Raw genomic sequence first — 16,128 nt, forward strand, 5'->3', positions numbered from 1 at the left:
TGCAGACGCTGAATCCTGCACTGCACTGCTTAAAAATGCCGCCAGAACGCGGTCCTCTGCGTACTCTTGCGTCGCCGGCGCCCAACTCTTGCCAAAGGATGCGAAATGTGCGCGGATACGCTGTCCGAATGCGTCTGGATGTGCTCCCCTAGCCTGCCTCGAAATGCGCCTGCCAGGTACGATCACCTTCGGCCGCTGCCGACTGGCGGGAAGCCGATACAGCGCGGACGCGCTGCGCTCGCTTGTGCGGTGGTGGTGTAATGGTCAGCATAGTTGCCTTCCAAGCAGTTGATCCGGGTTCGATTCCCGGCCACCGCAGCAGGCTTTTAATTTCGCGTATGAGTACTTTTGCCACGCGCTCTTAAATTATTGTTTTTTCGCCCTCTTACTCGCTGCATACCAGCCCTTAGTGTGTCTCGACTTGTCTCGACTTTGCTCAGCTGACGCGAGAGCTGACGCTCTCAAATCGGCCTTTATCAAAACGACAAGCACGAGAAACGACTGAGAGAGCTAAGGAGAGGCGAGGCGATGGACACACAGCACGTCCCCTTCATTTCACGGTGGCGTCTCCCTGACCGAATCGGGCTGTAGCTCCGAAAACAAAGGAGAAACAAAAATAGGAAGTAAAAGTGCAAATAGTGCCCTGTGTTCCCATGCGCTCACCCGCCCAAGTACTGACAAGGGCCAAAGTTGTTACGCATCGGCAATCGGACACTTTCTTTCATTTTCTCTTTATCGGTTGAGAACCAGTGTATTCAAGATATTATGGCCATTGCCGAGTGAATGCTGTAGCGCTTCCCGACGAGTCGGGTTCGGATCCTCTGTCAACTTCCACGCAGGGTGATGATCTTCTGGTCATCACACTCGCCAGCTGAAATCGGCGCTGCCTTTTCGTAGTAGTAAAAGAGTAGTGGCCCGTGGGGGGATCGAACCCACGACCTTCGCGTTATTAGCACGACGCTCTAACCAACTGAGCTAACGGGCCTCGGCAGATGCAGTTGCTCAGCCCTACGCTGGAAACAGGTGGCATGAAGCCATACACCATTTCTATGGTCGTCGTGTGTCTGCTTCCCTAGTCTATATTCTGCTGACGGTCACGAAACAGTAGCTATATTGCGAGCAGGACGGGAAACGGCCGCTCGGACAGCTCAAACCTGTCACGATTCGTGTGGAAAAAATTCCGTTCCGGTACCGGGAATCGAACCCGGGCCTCCTGGGTGAAAGCCAGGTATCCTAGCCACTTTTTTTTTTTTTTTTTTTTTTTTTTTTTTTTAAATCTCGTTTTGATTCCTTTTGTTCGTTGCATCTGCTCGGGGCGGACGTCGTAAGACAGCCGTATAGTTCGTTGTTGATCGATTAGCTCAGTTTTTTTTATTACAAAGGGCTGCTAACCCTCTGACCCAACACGCTGAGCTACCGTGCCGGCGCCACTAGACCACACCGGATGTGGCCGTTTCGTTCGACCGTTCGTACGGTCGCTTGTCGCATTTCGTGTCGAGTGCCGCGTCGGCGCCCCTCTCTCTTTGCGAGCATCTTTGCACATAGTGACTGGCAAGGCGCGCACCTCAAACGTCGCAGAGCAATGCTTTTGGCTTCATGCTCTGCTGGGAGAAGAGGAAAAGGGAAGCTGTAAGTAGCAATAACAGGAAGTAAACATTTTCCCGCTGAAGCGTTGAAACGTTGTGGATAACAAACAAGAAATACGTTGGCGCCCTAGCAACAGCACCACCATCAGTCACAGAAAATTAAATGCCCCGGGTGAGGATCGAACTCACGACCTTAAGATTATGAGACTTACGCGCTGCCTACTGCGCTACCGAGGCACGGGTGCACCGCTTGTCCTGCAAACTGGGTAAATGCCGTACCCAATATTAGACGTAGAGACACTGTACTTCCTGGATAACGTGTTCTGTTGCTACACGTGCACTGCCGGCCCAGTTGATTGCGGTGCTGCTGCAGCTGTTGCAACGATAGGCAGCACTCCTTGTCGTTAAAGTTCAGAGCCTCGGAGGCACCCGGACCCGGCAACTTGTGAGGCCAGGCCGACGCTAGTCTGTAGAACATGATGCGAGCGTCCTAGTGGGGACCCGCGAGTGCTGCGTTCTCGGTCCTTCTCAAGGGAAATCCAGCTACACATTCTTGTGGATCGTGCATCTCAAGCGCTCAAGCCACGCGGCAGCATCATCGCGGGAAAAGCAAAATGATGCATCGGCCGGGAATCGAACCCGGGCCGCCCGCGTGGCAGGCGAGCATTCTACCACTGAACCACCGATGCTGGGGCCAGCGGTAACTTGACGCTGCTTCCCGAGCAGATGTCTCAAGGGAAAGTGGGACTGCCGTCAAGCGCCGTAGCATTCTGTGGGAAAGATGCTGCAGACGCTGAATCCTGCACTGCACTGCTTAAAAATGCCGCCAGAACGCGGTCCTCTGCGTACTCTTGCGTCGCCGGCGCCCAACTCTTGCCAAAGGATGCGAAATGTGCGCGGATACGCTGTCCGAATGCGTCTGGATGTGCTCCCCTAGCCTGCCTCGAAATGCGCCTGCCAGGTACGATCACCTTCGGCCGCTGCCGACTGGCGGGAAGCCGATACAGCGCGGACGCGCTGCGCTCGCTTGTGCGGTGGTGGTGTAATGGTCAGCATAGTTGCCTTCCAAGCAGTTGATCCGGGTTCGATTCCCGGCCACCGCAGCAGGCTTTTAATTTCGCGTATGAGTACTTTTGCCACGCGCTCTTAAATTATTGTTTTTTCGCCCTCTTACTCGCTGCATACCAGCCCTTAGTGTGTCTCGACTTGTCTCGACTTTGCTCAGCTGACGCGAGAGCTGACGCTCTCAAATCGGCCTTTATCAAAACGACAAGCACGAGAAACGACTGAGAGAGCTAAGGAGAGGCGAGGCGATGGACACACAGCACGTCCCCTTCATTTCACGGTGGCGTCTCCCTGACCGAATCGGGCTGTAGCTCCGAAAACAAAGGAGAAACAAAAATAGGAAGTAAAAGTGCAAATAGTGCCCTGTGTTCCCATGCGCTCACCCGCCCAAGTACTGACAAGGGCCAAAGTTGTTACGCATCGGCAATCGGACACTTTCTTTCATTTTCTCTTTATCGGTTGAGAACCAGTGTATTCAAGATATTATGGCCATTGCCGAGTGAATGCTGTAGCGCTTCCCGACGAGTCGGGTTCGGATCCTCTGTCAACTTCCACGCAGGGTGATGATCTTCTGGTCATCACACTCGCCAGCTGAAATCGGCGCTGCCTTTTCGTAGTAGTAAAAGAGTAGTGGCCCGTGGGGGGATCGAACCCACGACCTTCGCGTTATTAGCACGACGCTCTAACCAACTGAGCTAACGGGCCTCGGCAGATGCAGTTGCTCAGCCCTACGCTGGAAACAGGTGGCATGAAGCCATACACCATTTCTATGGTCGTCGTGTGTCTGCTTCCCTAGTCTATATTCTGCTGACGGTCACGAAACAGTAGCTATATTGCGAGCAGGACGGGAAACGGCCGCTCGGACAGCTCAAACCTGTCACGATTCGTGTGGAAAAAATTCCGTTCCGGTACCGGGAATCGAACCCGGGCCTCCTGGGTGAAAGCCAGGTATCCTAGCCACTTTTTTTTTTTTTTTTTTTTTTTTTAAATCTCGTTTTGATTCCTTTTGTTCGTTGCATCTGCTCGGGGCGGACGTCGTAAGACAGCCGTATAGTTCGTTGTTGATCGATTAGCTCAGTTTTTTTTATTACAAAGGGCTGCTAACCCTCTGACCCAACACGCTGAGCTACCGTGCCGGCGCCACTAGACCACACCGGATGTGGCCGTTTCGTTCGACCGTTCGTACGGTCGCTTGTCGCATTTCGTGTCGAGTGCCGCGTCGGCGCCCCTCTCTCTTTGCGAGCATCTTTGCACATAGTGACTGGCAAGGCGCGCACCTCAAACGTCGCAGAGCAATGCTTTTGGCTTCATGCTCTGCTGGGAGAAGAGGAAAAGGGAAGCTGTAAGTAGCAATAACAGGAAGTAAACATTTTCCCGCTGAAGCGTTGAAACGTTGTGGATAACAAACAAGAAATACGTTGGCGCCCTAGCAACAGCACCACCATCAGTCACAGAAAATTAAATGCCCCGGGTGAGGATCGAACTCACGACCTTAAGATTATGAGACTTACGCGCTGCCTACTGCGCTACCGAGGCACGGGTGCACCGCTTGTCCTGCAAACTGGGTAAATGCCGTACCCAATATTAGACGTAGAGACACTGTACTTCCTGGATAACGTGTTCTGTTGCTACACGTGCACTGCCGGCCCAGTTGATTGCGGTGCTGCTGCAGCTGTTGCAACGATAGGCAGCACTCCTTGTCGTTAAAGTTCAGAGCCTCGGAGGCACCCGGACCCGGCAACTTGTGAGGCCAGGCCGACGCTAGTCTGTAGAACATGATGCGAGCGTCCTAGTGGGGACCCGCGAGTGCTGCGTTCTCGGTCCTTCTCAAGGGAAATCCAGCTACACATTCTTGTGGATCGTGCATCTCAAGCGCTCAAGCCACGCGGCAGCATCATCGCGGGAAAAGCAAAATGATGCATCGGCCGGGAATCGAACCCGGGCCGCCCGCGTGGCAGGCGAGCATTCTACCACTGAACCACCGATGCTGGGGCCAGCGGTAACTTGACGCTGCTTCCCGAGCAGATGTCTCAAGGGAAAGTGGGACTGCCGTCAAGCGCCGTAGCATTCTGTGGGAAAGATGCTGCAGACGCTGAATCCTGCACTGCACTGCTTAAAAATGCCGCCAGAACGCGGTCCTCTGCGTACTCTTGCGTCGCCGGCGCCCAACTCTTGCCAAAGGATGCGAAATGTGCGCGGATACGCTGTCCGAATGCGTCTGGATGTGCTCCCCTAGCCTGCCTCGAAATGCGCCTGCCAGGTACGATCACCTTCGGCCGCTGCCGACTGGCGGGAAGCCGATACAGCGCGGACGCGCTGCGCTCGCTTGTGCGGTGGTGGTGTAATGGTCAGCATAGTTGCCTTCCAAGCAGTTGATCCGGGTTCGATTCCCGGCCACCGCAGCAGGCTTTTAATTTCGCGTATGAGTACTTTTGCCACGCGCTCTTAAATTATTGTTTTTTCGCCCTCTTACTCGCTGCATACCAGCCCTTAGTGTGTCTCGACTTGTCTCGACTTTGCTCAGCTGACGCGAGAGCTGACGCTCTCAAATCGGCCTTTATCAAAACGACAAGCACGAGAAACGACTGAGAGAGCTAAGGAGAGGCGAGGCGATGGACACACAGCACGTCCCCTTCATTTCACGGTGGCGTCTCCCTGACCGAATCGGGCTGTAGCTCCGAAAACAAAGGAGAAACAAAAATAGGAAGTAAAAGTGCAAATAGTGCCCTGTGTTCCCATGCGCTCACCCGCCCAAGTACTGACAAGGGCCAAAGTTGTTACGCATCGGCAATCGGACACTTTCTTTCATTTTCTCTTTATCGGTTGAGAACCAGTGTATTCAAGATATTATGGCCATTGCCGAGTGAATGCTGTAGCGCTTCCCGACGAGTCGGGTTCGGATCCTCTGTCAACTTCCACGCAGGGTGATGATCTTCTGGTCATCACACTCGCCAGCTGAAATCGGCGCTGCCTTTTCGTAGTAGTAAAAGAGTAGTGGCCCGTGGGGGGATCGAACCCACGACCTTCGCGTTATTAGCACGACGCTCTAACCAACTGAGCTAACGGGCCTCGGCAGATGCAGTTGCTCAGCCCTACGCTGGAAACAGGTGGCATGAAGCCATACACCATTTCTATGGTCGTCGTGTGTCTGCTTCCCTAGTCTATATTCTGCTGACGGTCACGAAACAGTAGCTATATTGCGAGCAGGACGGGAAACGGCCGCTCGGACAGCTCAAACCTGTCACGATTCGTGTGGAAAAAATTCCGTTCCGGTACCGGGAATCGAACCCGGGCCTCCTGGGTGAAAGCCAGGTATCCTAGCCACTTTTTTTTTTTTTTTTTTTTTTTTTTTTTTTTAAATCTCGTTTTGATTCCTTTTGTTCGTTGCATCTGCTCGGGGCGGACGTCGTAAGACAGCCGTATAGTTCGTTGTTGATCGATTAGCTCAGTTTTTTTTATTACAAAGGGCTGCTAACCCTCTGACCCAACACGCTGAGCTACCGTGCCGGCGCCACTAGACCACACCGGATGTGGCCGTTTCGTTCGACCGTTCGTACGGTCGCTTGTCGCATTTCGTGTCGAGTGCCGCGTCGGCGCCCCTCTCTCTTTGCGAGCATCTTTGCACATAGTGACTGGCAAGGCGCGCACCTCAAACGTCGCAGAGCAATGCTTTTGGCTTCATTCTCTGCTGGGAGAAGAGGAAAAGGGAAGCTGTAAGTAGCAATAACAGGAAGTAAACATTTTCCCGCTGAAGCGTTGAAACGTTGTGGATAACAAACAAGAAATACGTTGGCGCCCTAGCAACAGCACCACCATCAGTCACAGAAAATTAAATGCCCCGGGTGAGGATCGAACTCACGACCTTAAGATTATGAGACTTACGCGCTGCCTACTGCGCTACCGAGGCACGGGTGCACCGCTTGTCCTGCAAACTGGGTAAATGCCGTACCCAATATTAGACGTAGAGACACTGTACTTCCTGGATAACGTGTTCTGTTGCTACACGTGCACTGCCGGCCCAGTTGATTGCGGTGCTGCTGCAGCTGTTGCAACGATAGGCAGCACTCCTTGTCGTTAAAGTTCAGAGCCTCGGAGGCACCCGGACCCGGCAACTTGTGAGGCCAGGCCGACGCTAGTCTGTAGAACATGATGCGAGCGTCCTAGTGGGGACCCGCGAGTGCTGCGTTCTCGGTCCTTCTCAAGGGAAATCCAGCTACACATTCTTGTGGATCGTGCATCTCAAGCGCTCAAGCCACGCGGCAGCATCATCGCGGGAAAAGCAAAATGATGCATCGGCCGGGAATCGAACCCGGGCCGCCCGCGTGGCAGGCGAGCATTCTACCACTGAACCACCGATGCTGGGGCCAGCGGTAACTTGACGCTGCTTCCCGAGCAGATGTCTCAAGGGAAAGTGGGACTGCCGTCAAGCGCCGTAGCATTCTGTGGGAAAGATGCTGCAGACGCTGAATCCTGCACTGCACTGCTTAAAAATGCCGCCAGAACGCGGTCCTCTGCGTACTCTTGCGTCGCCGGCGCCCAACTCTTGCCAAAGGATGCGAAATGTGCGCGGATACGCTGTCCGAATGCGTCTGGATGTGCTCCCCTAGCCTGCCTCGAAATGCGCCTGCCAGGTACGATCACCTTCGGCCGCTGCCGACTGGCGGGAAGCCGATACAGCGCGGACGCGCTGCGCTCGCTTGTGCGGTGGTGGTGTAATGGTCAGCATAGTTGCCTTCCAAGCAGTTGATCCGGGTTCGATTCCCGGCCACCGCAGCAGGCTTTTAATTTCGCGTATGAGTACTTTTGCCACGCGCTCTTAAATTATTGTTTTTTCGCCCTCTTACTCGCTGCATACCAGCCCTTAGTGTGTCTCGACTTGTCTCGACTTTGCTCAGCTGACGCGAGAGCTGACGCTCTCAAATCGGCCTTTATCAAAACGACAAGCACGAGAAACGACTGAGAGAGCTAAGGAGAGGCGAGGCGATGGACACACAGCACGTCCCCTTCATTTCACGGTGGCGTCTCCCTGACCGAATCGGGCTGTAGCTCCGAAAACAAAGGAGAAACAAAAATAGGAAGTAAAAGTGCAAATAGTGCCCTGTGTTCCCATGCGCTCACCCGCCCAAGTACTGACAAGGGCCAAAGTTGTTACGCATCGGCAATCGGACACTTTCTTTCATTTTCTCTTTATCGGTTGAGAACCAGTGTATTCAAGATATTATGGCCATTGCCGAGTGAATGCTGTAGCGCTTCCCGACGAGTCGGGTTCGGATCCTCTGTCAACTTCCACGCAGGGTGATGATCTTCTGGTCATCACACTCGCCAGCTGAAATCGGCGCTGCCTTTTCGTAGTAGTAAAAGAGTAGTGGCCCGTGGGGGGATCGAACCCACGACCTTCGCGTTATTAGCACGACGCTCTAACCAACTGAGCTAACGGGCCTCGGCAGATGCAGTTGCTCAGCCCTACGCTGGAAACAGGTGGCATGAAGCCATACACCATTTCTATGGTCGTCGTGTGTCTGCTTCCCTAGTCTATATTCTGCTGACGGTCACGAAACAGTAGCTATATTGCGAGCAGGACGGGAAACGGCCGCTCGGACAGCTCAAACCTGTCACGATTCGTGTGGAAAAAATTCCGTTCCGGTACCGGGAATCGAACCCGGGCCTCCTGGGTGAAAGCCAGGTATCCTAACCACTTTTTTTTTTTTTTTTTTTTTTTTTTTTTTTAAATCTCGTTTTGATTCCTTTTGTTCGTTGCATCTGCTCGGGGCGGACGTCGTAAGACAGCCGTATAGTTCGTTGTTGATCGATTAGCTCAGTTTTTTTTATTACAAAGGGCTGCTAACCCTCTGACCCAACACGCTGAGCTACCGTGCCGGCGCCACTAGACCACACCGGATGTGGCCGTTTCGTTCGACCGTTCGTACGGTCGCTTGTCGCATTTCGTGTCGAGTGCCGCGTCGGCGCCCCTCTCTCTTTGCGAGCATCTTTGCACATAGTGACTGGCAAGGCGCGCACCTCAAACGTCGCAGAGCAATGCTTTTGGCTTCATTCTCTGCTGGGAGAAGAGGAAAAGGGAAGCTGTAAGTAGCAATAACAGGAAGTAAACATTTTCCCGCTGAAGCGTTGAAACGTTGTGGATAACAAACAAGAAATACGTTGGCGCCCTAGCAACAGCACCACCATCAGTCACAGAAAATTAAATGCCCCGGGTGAGGATCGAACTCACGACCTTAAGATTATGAGACTTACGCGCTGCCTACTGCGCTACCGAGGCACGGGTGCACCGCTTGTCCTGCAAACTGGGTAAATGCCGTACCCAATATTAGACGTAGAGACACTGTACTTCCTGGATAACGTGTTCTGTTGCTACACGTGCACTGCCGGCCCAGTTGATTGCGGTGCTGCTGCAGCTGTTGCAACGATAGGCAGCACTCCTTGTCGTTAAAGTTCAGAGCCTCGGAGGCACCCGGACCCGGCAACTTGTGAGGCCAGGCCGACGCTAGTCTGTAGAACATGATGCGAGCGTCCTAGTGGGGACCCGCGAGTGCTGCGTTCTCGGTCCTTCTCAAGGGAAATCCAGCTACACATTCTTGTGGATCGTGCATCTCAAGCGCTCAAGCCACGCGGCAGCATCATCGCGGGAAAAGCAAAATGATGCATCGGCCGGGAATCGAACCCGGGCCGCCCGCGTGGCAGGCGAGCATTCTACCACTGAACCACCGATGCTGGGGCCAGCGGTAACTTGACGCTGCTTCCCGAGCAGATGTCTCAAGGGAAAGTGGGACTGCCGTCAAGCGCCGTAGCATTCTGTGGGAAAGATGCTGCAGACGCTGAATCCTGCACTGCACTGCTTAAAAATGCCGCCAGAACGCGGTCCTCTGCGTACTCTTGCGTCGCCGGCGCCCAACTCTTGCCAAAGGATGCGAAATGTGCGCGGATACGCTGTCCGAATGCGTCTGGATGTGCTCCCCTAGCCTGCCTCGAAATGCGCCTGCCAGGTACGATCACCTTCGGCCGCTGCCGACTGGCGGGAAGCCGATACAGCGCGGACGCGCTGCGCTCGCTTGTGCGGTGGTGGTGTAATGGTCAGCATAGTTGCCTTCCAAGCAGTTGATCCGGGTTCGATTCCCGGCCACCGCAGCAGGCTTTTAATTTCGCGTATGAGTACTTTTGCCACGCGCTCTTAAATTATTGTTTTTTCGCCCTCTTACTCGCTGCATACCAGCCCTTAGTGTGTCTCGACTTGTCTCGACTTTGCTCAGCTGACGCGAGAGCTGACGCTCTCAAATCGGCCTTTATCAAAACGACAAGCACGAGAAACGACTGAGAGAGCTAAGGAGAGGCGAGGCGATGGACACACAGCACGTCCCCTTCATTTCACGGTGGCGTCTCCCTGACCGAATCGGGCTGTAGCTCCGAAAACAAAGGAGAAACAAAAATAGGAAGTAAAAGTGCAAATAGTGCCCTGTGTTCCCATGCGCTCACCCGCCCAAGTACTGACAAGGGCCAAAGTTGTTACGCATCGGCAATCGGACACTTTCTTTCATTTTCTCTTTATCGGTTGAGAACCAGTGTATTCAAGATATTATGGCCATTGCCGAGTGAATGCTGTAGCGCTTCCCGACGAGTCGGGTTCGGATCCTCTGTCAACTTCCACGCAGGGTGATGATCTTCTGGTCATCACACTCGCCAGCTGAAATCGGCGCTGCCTTTTCGTAGTAGTAAAAGAGTAGTGGCCCGTGGGGGGATCGAACCCACGACCTTCGCGTTATTAGCACGACGCTCTAACCAACTGAGCTAACGGGCCTCGGCAGATGCAGTTGCTCAGCCCTACGCTGGAAACAGGTGGCATGAAGCCATACACCATTTCTATGGTCGTCGTGTGTCTGCTTCCCTAGTCTATATTCTGCTGACGGTCACGAAACAGTAGCTATATTGCGAGCAGGACGGGAAACGGCCGCTCGGACAGCTCAAACCTGTCACGATTCGTGTGGAAAAAATTCCGTTCCGGTACCGGGAATCGAACCCGGGCCTCCTGGGTGAAAGCCAGGTATCCTAGCCACTTTTTTTTTTTTTTTTTTTTTTTTTTTTTTTAAATCTCGTTTTGATTCCTTTTGTTCGTTGCATCTGCTCGGGGCGGACGTCGTAAGACAGCCGTATAGTTCGTTGTTGATCGATTAGCTCAGTTTTTTTTATTACAAAGGGCTGCTAACCCTCTGACCCAACACGCTGAGCTACCGTGCCGGCGCCACTAGACCACACCGGATGTGGCCGTTTCGTTCGACCGTTCGTACGGTCGCTTGTCGCATTTCGTGTCGAGTGCCGCGTCGGCGCCCCTCTCTCTTTGCGAGCATCTTTGCACATAGTGACTGGCAAGGCGCGCACCTCAAACGTCGCAGAGCAATGCTTTTGGCTTCATGCTCTGCTGGGAGAAGAGGAAAAGGGAAGCTGTAAGTAGCAATAACAGGAAGTAAACATTTTCCCGCTGAAGCGTTGAAACGTTGTGGATAACAAACAAGAAATACGTTGGCGCCCTAGCAACAGCACCACCATCAGTCACAGAAAATTAAATGCCCCGGGTGAGGATCGAACTCACGACCTTAAGATTATGAGACTTACGCGCTGCCTACTGCGCTACCGAGGCACGGGTGCACCGCTTGTCCTGCAAACTGGGTAAATGCCGTACCCAATATTAGACGTAGAGACACTGTACTTCCTGGATAACGTGTTCTGTTGCTACACGTGCACTGCCGGCCCAGTTGATTGCGGTGCTGCTGCAGCTGTTGCAACGATAGGCAGCACTCCTTGTCGTTAAAGTTCAGAGCCTCGGAGGCACCCGGACCCGGCAACTTGTGAGGCCAGGCCGACGCTAGTCTGTAGAACATGATGCGAGCGTCCTAGTGGGGACCCGCGAGTGCTGCGTTCTCGGTCCTTCTCAAGGGAAATCCAGCTACACATTCTTGTGGATCGTGCATCTCAAGCGCTCAAGCCACGCGGCAGCATCATCGCGGGAAAAGCAAAATGATGCATCGGCCGGGAATCGAACCCGGGCCGCCCGCGTGGCAGGCGAGCATTCTACCACTGAACCACCGATGCTGGGGCCAGCGGTAACTTGACGCTGCTTCCCGAGCAGATGTCTCAAGGGAAAGTGGGACTGCCGTCAAGCGCCGTAGCATTCTGTGGGAAAGATGCTGCAGACGCTGAATCCTGCACTGCACTGCTTAAAAATGCCGCCAGAACGCGGTCCTCTGCGTACTCTTGCGTCGCCGGCGCCCAACTCTTGCCAAAGGATGCGAAATGTGCGCGGATACGCTGTCCGAATGCGTCTGGATGTGCTCCCCTAGCCTGCCTCGAAATGCGCCTGCCAGGTACGATCACCTTCGGCCGCTGCCGACTGGCGGGAAGCCGATACAGCGCGGACGCGCTGCGCTCGCTTGTGCGGTGGTGGTGTAATGGTCAGCATAGTTGCCTTCCAAGCAGTTGATCCGGGTTCGATTCCCGGCCACCGCAGCAGGCTTTTAATTTCGCGTATGAGTACTTTTGCCACGCGCTCTTAAATTATTGTTTTTTCGCCCTCTTACTCGCTGCATACCAGCCCTTAGTGTGTCTCGACTTGTCTCGACTTTGCTCAGCTGACGCGAGAGCTGACGCTCTCAAATCGGCCTTTATCAAAACGACAAGCACGAGAAACGACTGAGAGAGCTAAGGAGAGGCGAGGCGATGGACACACAGCACGTCCCCTTCATTTCACGGTGGCGTCTCCCTGACCGAATCGGGCTGTAGCTCCGAAAACAAAGGAGAAACAAAAATAGGAAGTAAAAGTGCAAATAGTGCCCTGTGTTCCCATGCGCTCACCCGCCCAAGTACTGACAAGGGCCAAAGTTGTTACGCATCGGCAATCGGACACTTTCTTTCATTTTCTCTTTATCGGTTGAGAACCAGTGTATTCAAGATATTATGGCCATTGCCGAGTGAATGCTGTAGCGCTTCCCGACGAGTCGGGTTCGGATCCTCTGTCAACTTCCACGCAGGGTGATGATCTTCTGGTCATCACACTCGCCAGCTGAAATCGGCGCTGCCTTTTCGTAGTAGTAAAAGAGTAGTGGCCCGTGGGGGGATCGAACCCACGACCTTCGCGTTATTAGCACGACGCTCTAACCAACTGAGCTAACGGGCCTCGGCAGATGCAGTTGCTCAGCCCTACGCTGGAAACAGGTGGCATGAAGCCATACACCATTTCTATGGTCGTCGTGTGTCTGCTTCCCTAGTCTATATTCTGCTGACGGTCACGAAACAGTAGCTATATTGCGAGCAGGACGGGAAACGGCCGCTCGGACAGCTCAAACCTGTCACGATTCGTGTGGAAAAAATTCCGTTCCGGTACCGGGAATCGAACCCGGGCCTCCTGGGTGAAAGCCAGGTATCCTAGCCACTTTTTTTTTTTTTTTTTTTTTTTTTTTTTTTTAAATCTCGTTTTGATTCCTTTTGTTCGTTGCATCTGCTCGGGGCGGACGTCGTAAGACAGCCGTATAGTTTGTTGTTGATCGATTAGCTCAGTTTTTTTTATTACAAAGGGCTGCTAACCCTCTGACCCAACACGCTGAGCTACCGTGCCGGCGCCACTAGACCACACCGGATGTGGCCGTTTCGTTCGACCGTTCGTACGGTCGCTTGTCGCATTTCGTGTCGAGTGCCGCGTCGGCGCCCCTCTCTCTTTGCGAGCATCTTTGCACCTAGTGACTGGCAAGGCGCGCACCTCAAACGTCGCAGAGCAATGCTTTTGGCTTCATGCTCTGCTGGGAGAAGAGGAAAAGGGAAGCTGTAAGTAGCAATAACAGGAAGTAAACATTTTCCCGCTGAAGCGTTGAAACGTTGTGGATAACAAACAAGAAATACGTTGGCGCCCTAGCAACAGCACCACCATCAGTCACAGAAAATTAAATGCCCCGGGTGAGGATCGAACTCACGACCTTAAGATTATGAGACTTACGCGCTGCCTACTGCGCTACCGAGGCACGGGTGCACCGCTTGTCCTGCAAACTGGGTAAATGCCGTACCCAATATTAGACGTAGAGACACTGTACTTCCTGGATAACGTGTTCTGTTGCTACACGTGCACTGCCGGCCCAGTTGATTGCGGTGCTGCTGCAGCTGTTGCAACGATAGGCAGCACTCCTTGTCGTTAAAGTTCAGAGCCTCGGAGGCACCCGGACCCGGCAACTTGTGAGGCCAGGCCGACGCTAGTCTGTAGAACATGATGCGAGCGTCCTAGTGGGGACCCGCGAGTGCTGCGTTCTCGGTCCTTCTCAAGGGAAATCCAGCTACACATTCTTGTGGATCGTGCATCTCAAGCGCTCAAGCCACGCGGCAGCATCATCGCGGGAAAAGCAAAATGATGCATCGGCCGGGAATCGAACCCGGGCCGCCCGCGTGGCAGGCGAGCATTCTACCACTGAACCACCGATGCTGGGGCCAGCGGTAACTTGACGCTGCTTCCCGAGCAGATGTCTCAAGGGAAAGTGGGACTGCCGTCAAGCGCCGTAGCATTCTGTGGGAAAGATGCTGCAGACGCTGAATCCTGCACTGCACTGCTTAAAAATGCCGCCAGAACGCGGTCCTCTGCGTACTCTTGCGTCGCCGGCGCCCAACTCTTGCCAAAGGATGCGAAATGTGCGCGGATACGCTGTCCGAATGCGTCTGGATGTGCTCCCCTAGCCTGCCTCGAAATGCGCCTGCCAGGTACGATCACCTTCGGCCGCTGCCGACTGGCGGGAAGCCGATACAGCGCGGACGCGCTGCGCTCGCTTGTGCGGTGGTGGTGTAATGGTCAGCATAGTTGCCTTCCAAGCAGTTGATCCGGGTTCGATTCCCGGCCACCGCAGCAGGCTTTTAATTTCGCGTATGAGTACTTTTGCCACGCGCTCTTAAATTATTGTTTTTTCGCCCTCTTACTCGCTGCATACCAGCCCTTAGTGTGTCTCGACTTGTCTCGACTTTGCTCAGCTGACGCGAGAGCTGACGCTCTCAAATCGGCCTTTATCAAAACGACAAGCACGAGAAACGACTGAGAGAGCTAAGGAGAGGCGAGGCGATGGACACACAGCACGTCCCCTTCATTTCACGGTGGCGTCTCCCTGACCGAATCGGGCTGTAGCTCCGAAAACAAAGGAGAAACAAAAATAGGAAGTAAAAGTGCAAATAGTGCCCTGTGTTCCCATGCGCTCACCCGCCCAAGTACTGACAAGGGCCAAAGTTGTTACGCATCGGCAATCGGACACTTTCTTTCATTTTCTCTTTATCGGTTGAGAACCAGTGTATTCAAGATATTATGGCCATTGCCGAGTGAATGCTGTAGCGCTTCCCGACGAGTCGGGTTCGGATCCTCTGTCAACTTCCACGCAGGGTGATGATCTTCTGGTCATCACACTCGCCAGCTGAAATCGGCGCTGCCTTTTCGTAGTAGTAAAAGAGTAGTGGCCCGTGGGGGGATCGAACCCACGACCTTCGCGTTATTAGCACGACGCTCTAACCAACTGAGCTAACGGGCCTCGGCAGATGCAGTTGCTCAGCCCTACGCTGGAAACAGGTGGCATGAAGCCATACACCATTTCTATGGTCGTCGTGTGTCTGCTTCCCTAGTCTATATTCTGCTGACGGTCACGAAACAGTAGCTATATTGCGAGCAGGACGGGAAACGGCCGCTCGGACAGCTCAAACCTGTCACGATTCGTGTGGAAAAAATTCCGTTCCGGTACCGGGAATCGAACCCGGGCCTCCTGGGTGAAAGCCAGGTATCCTAGCCACTTTTTTTTTTTTTTTTTTTTTTTTTTTTTTTTTAAATCTCGTTTTGATTCCTTTTGTTCGTTGCATCTGCTCGGGGCGGACGTCGTAAGACAGCCGTATAGTTCGTTGTTGATCGATTAGCTCAGTTTTTTTTATTACAAAGGGCTGCTAACCCTCTGACCCAACACGCTGAGCTACCGTGCCGGCGCCACTAGACCACACCGGATGTGGCCGTTTCGTTCGACCGTTCGTACGGTCGCTTGTCGCATTTCGTGTCGAGTGCCGCGTCGGCGCCCCTCTCTCTTTGCGAGCATCTTTGCACATAGTGACTGGCAAGGCGCGCACCTCAAACGTCGCAGAGCAATGCTTTTGGCTTCATGCTCTGCTGGGAGAAGAGGAAAAGGGAAGCTGTAAGTAGCAATAACAGGAAGTAAACATTTTCCCGCTGAAGCGTTGAAACGTTGTGGATAACAAACAAGAAATACGTTGGCGCCCTAGCAACAGCACCACCATCAGTCACAGAAAATTAAATGCCCCGGGTGAGGATCGAACTCACGACCTTAAGATTATGAGACTTACGCGCTGCCTACTGCGCTACCGAGGCACGGGTGCACCGCTTGTCCTGCAAACTGGGTAAATGCCGTACCCAATATTAGACGTAGAGACACTGTACTTCCTGGATAACGTGTTC

General features: G+C 53.5%; 27 non-coding genes across 27 annotated transcripts; 7 read left to right on the forward strand and 20 right to left on the reverse strand.

Annotated features, from left to right (window-relative positions):
* Window positions 1-246: 246 nt before the first annotated feature.
* Window positions 247-318, forward strand: Trnag-ucc. Its single transcript has one exon. It is a non-coding gene; the product is annotated as a tRNA-Gly (tRNA).
* Window positions 319-911: 593 nt separating this feature from the next.
* Trnai-aau lies at window positions 912-985 on the reverse strand. The gene has a single exon. It is a non-coding gene; the product is annotated as a tRNA-Ile (tRNA).
* A 765-nt stretch (window positions 986-1,750) lies between these two features.
* On the reverse strand, window positions 1,751-1,823 carry Trnam-cau. Its single transcript has one exon. It is a non-coding gene; the product is annotated as a tRNA-Met (tRNA).
* A 381-nt stretch (window positions 1,824-2,204) lies between these two features.
* Window positions 2,205-2,275, reverse strand: Trnag-gcc. Its single transcript has one exon. It is a non-coding gene; the product is annotated as a tRNA-Gly (tRNA).
* A 342-nt stretch (window positions 2,276-2,617) lies between these two features.
* Window positions 2,618-2,689, forward strand: Trnag-ucc. The gene has a single exon. It is a non-coding gene; the product is annotated as a tRNA-Gly (tRNA).
* A 593-nt stretch (window positions 2,690-3,282) lies between these two features.
* On the reverse strand, window positions 3,283-3,356 carry Trnai-aau. The gene has a single exon. It is a non-coding gene; the product is annotated as a tRNA-Ile (tRNA).
* Window positions 3,357-4,114: 758 nt separating this feature from the next.
* Trnam-cau lies at window positions 4,115-4,187 on the reverse strand. The gene has a single exon. It is a non-coding gene; the product is annotated as a tRNA-Met (tRNA).
* A 381-nt stretch (window positions 4,188-4,568) lies between these two features.
* Window positions 4,569-4,639, reverse strand: Trnag-gcc. The gene has a single exon. It is a non-coding gene; the product is annotated as a tRNA-Gly (tRNA).
* A 342-nt stretch (window positions 4,640-4,981) lies between these two features.
* Trnag-ucc lies at window positions 4,982-5,053 on the forward strand. The gene has a single exon. It is a non-coding gene; the product is annotated as a tRNA-Gly (tRNA).
* A 593-nt stretch (window positions 5,054-5,646) lies between these two features.
* Window positions 5,647-5,720, reverse strand: Trnai-aau. Its single transcript has one exon. It is a non-coding gene; the product is annotated as a tRNA-Ile (tRNA).
* Window positions 5,721-6,485: 765 nt separating this feature from the next.
* Window positions 6,486-6,558, reverse strand: Trnam-cau. The gene has a single exon. It is a non-coding gene; the product is annotated as a tRNA-Met (tRNA).
* A 381-nt stretch (window positions 6,559-6,939) lies between these two features.
* Trnag-gcc lies at window positions 6,940-7,010 on the reverse strand. The gene has a single exon. It is a non-coding gene; the product is annotated as a tRNA-Gly (tRNA).
* Window positions 7,011-7,352: 342 nt separating this feature from the next.
* On the forward strand, window positions 7,353-7,424 carry Trnag-ucc. The gene has a single exon. It is a non-coding gene; the product is annotated as a tRNA-Gly (tRNA).
* Window positions 7,425-8,017: 593 nt separating this feature from the next.
* Window positions 8,018-8,091, reverse strand: Trnai-aau. Its single transcript has one exon. It is a non-coding gene; the product is annotated as a tRNA-Ile (tRNA).
* A 764-nt stretch (window positions 8,092-8,855) lies between these two features.
* Window positions 8,856-8,928, reverse strand: Trnam-cau. Its single transcript has one exon. It is a non-coding gene; the product is annotated as a tRNA-Met (tRNA).
* Window positions 8,929-9,309: 381 nt separating this feature from the next.
* Window positions 9,310-9,380, reverse strand: Trnag-gcc. The gene has a single exon. It is a non-coding gene; the product is annotated as a tRNA-Gly (tRNA).
* A 342-nt stretch (window positions 9,381-9,722) lies between these two features.
* On the forward strand, window positions 9,723-9,794 carry Trnag-ucc. The gene has a single exon. It is a non-coding gene; the product is annotated as a tRNA-Gly (tRNA).
* A 593-nt stretch (window positions 9,795-10,387) lies between these two features.
* Window positions 10,388-10,461, reverse strand: Trnai-aau. The gene has a single exon. It is a non-coding gene; the product is annotated as a tRNA-Ile (tRNA).
* Window positions 10,462-11,225: 764 nt separating this feature from the next.
* On the reverse strand, window positions 11,226-11,298 carry Trnam-cau. Its single transcript has one exon. It is a non-coding gene; the product is annotated as a tRNA-Met (tRNA).
* Window positions 11,299-11,679: 381 nt separating this feature from the next.
* On the reverse strand, window positions 11,680-11,750 carry Trnag-gcc. The gene has a single exon. It is a non-coding gene; the product is annotated as a tRNA-Gly (tRNA).
* A 342-nt stretch (window positions 11,751-12,092) lies between these two features.
* Trnag-ucc lies at window positions 12,093-12,164 on the forward strand. The gene has a single exon. It is a non-coding gene; the product is annotated as a tRNA-Gly (tRNA).
* A 593-nt stretch (window positions 12,165-12,757) lies between these two features.
* On the reverse strand, window positions 12,758-12,831 carry Trnai-aau. The gene has a single exon. It is a non-coding gene; the product is annotated as a tRNA-Ile (tRNA).
* Window positions 12,832-13,596: 765 nt separating this feature from the next.
* Trnam-cau lies at window positions 13,597-13,669 on the reverse strand. Its single transcript has one exon. It is a non-coding gene; the product is annotated as a tRNA-Met (tRNA).
* Window positions 13,670-14,050: 381 nt separating this feature from the next.
* Window positions 14,051-14,121, reverse strand: Trnag-gcc. The gene has a single exon. It is a non-coding gene; the product is annotated as a tRNA-Gly (tRNA).
* Window positions 14,122-14,463: 342 nt separating this feature from the next.
* Trnag-ucc lies at window positions 14,464-14,535 on the forward strand. Its single transcript has one exon. It is a non-coding gene; the product is annotated as a tRNA-Gly (tRNA).
* A 593-nt stretch (window positions 14,536-15,128) lies between these two features.
* Window positions 15,129-15,202, reverse strand: Trnai-aau. The gene has a single exon. It is a non-coding gene; the product is annotated as a tRNA-Ile (tRNA).
* Window positions 15,203-15,968: 766 nt separating this feature from the next.
* Trnam-cau lies at window positions 15,969-16,041 on the reverse strand. Its single transcript has one exon. It is a non-coding gene; the product is annotated as a tRNA-Met (tRNA).
* Between the last annotated feature and the right edge of the window lie 87 nt (window positions 16,042-16,128).

The sequence above is a fragment of the Schistocerca americana genome, chromosome 2 (assembly GCF_021461395.2).
Source record: "Schistocerca americana isolate TAMUIC-IGC-003095 chromosome 2, iqSchAmer2.1, whole genome shotgun sequence".
NCBI lineage: Eukaryota > Metazoa > Arthropoda > Insecta > Orthoptera > Acrididae > Schistocerca > Schistocerca americana.